Source organism: Tarenaya hassleriana, unplaced genomic scaffold, assembly GCF_000463585.1.
Source record: "Tarenaya hassleriana unplaced genomic scaffold, ASM46358v1 Cleome44, whole genome shotgun sequence".
Taxonomy (NCBI): Eukaryota; Viridiplantae; Streptophyta; class Magnoliopsida; order Brassicales; family Cleomaceae; genus Tarenaya; species Tarenaya hassleriana.
In genome coordinates this window covers 18,016-19,294 of record NW_010967136.1, presented here as the reverse complement: position 1 = coordinate 19,294, position 1,279 = coordinate 18,016, and positions in this window count along the sequence as shown.

The following is a 1,279-nucleotide window of genomic DNA, read 5'->3' as shown; positions in this document are numbered from 1 at the left end:
CTTATGTTATTTAGGTAGACATCTAATGTCAATCACATCCAATGTGACTCTCAGATCCTTTTATGAGACTATGATATCAAGTATCATTGCATACTCGTCTCATCTGTACCATTAAGTCTAAGGTCAAACCTGGCGAGTTAACCTGAGGTAAACCATATTCAAGCTGTGGGAACCACGATTTCCCATCCTGCCTCACAAAGATAATCCGGCACGCTCAGCTTTGGCATGACCCGTGTTACGGACGATCGATGCCTTGACAGGCGCTCTAATAATGGGAGGTACACGCTTAGCATTACATAAATAAGGGATTTTCGAAACTACACTTAGATCAAGCATCTACTTTCAAGCTATGAGAACCACCATTTCTCCATCTTGCCTCACCAAGATAATACGGCACACCCAGCTTTGGCATGGCCCATGACACGTACGATCGAGGCCTTGACAAGTGCTTTACTCGTAGAGCTTCTAGATCTAATCGGTTTCTGTGCAACGATTGTTCATAATCCGAATGGACCATCTAGTCGATTATGCAATCCCAATCCCGAAGCTCTCACTCAATCAAACATATCTAATATCTTGATTAAGTTACATGCATTCATTCACTATGGACCATCCATAAGAAAGAATCATTTTATTCTGAATCACAGTTGATCAGTTTTAAGCAACGATTGCTCAAACCAGATCCCGAAACAAAAAATCAAATTTCGGTGAAGTGTCGGGACCTAGACCGATCGGACTACACGGTTCGGTCTTCGGGTCACGTTCGGTTCAGACCGTTCGCTCCGGATTGGTCCAGACCGATCGGTCTACGCACACAGACCGTTCAGTCCGGACCTGTCGGTCCAACCGACTTGCGAAACCCTAGACCGATCGGACCGGAGGACCAGACCGATCGGTCCAGGCGAAACGTGATCAGATCTCGTTTTCGTCGTTTCTGCCCCGTTTCAGATCCGAATTCGACCCCGTTTTCGCCTGCGAACTCAGAATTCGAAGCTCTTGCATACTATGCAAATGAACAGAAAATCTACTCTATATCCATAATAAAATCATGCATAGCATCAAAGCAAACACGGATTCAAAAGATTCAAATCCTATAACGTGCGTGATCGGGTTCTAACAAAAATCATGCAGAGCAACCAGGCTCTGATACCACTGCTGGGCTTTCCTGGGATCTCATGAGCGAATCTAATTCCTAAGAGATCGGGTTTGCGCAGCGGATGTAAAACAAAAATTTTGATGAAACCCTAGAACCTATCATGCATGATCTTGCAGAAACATT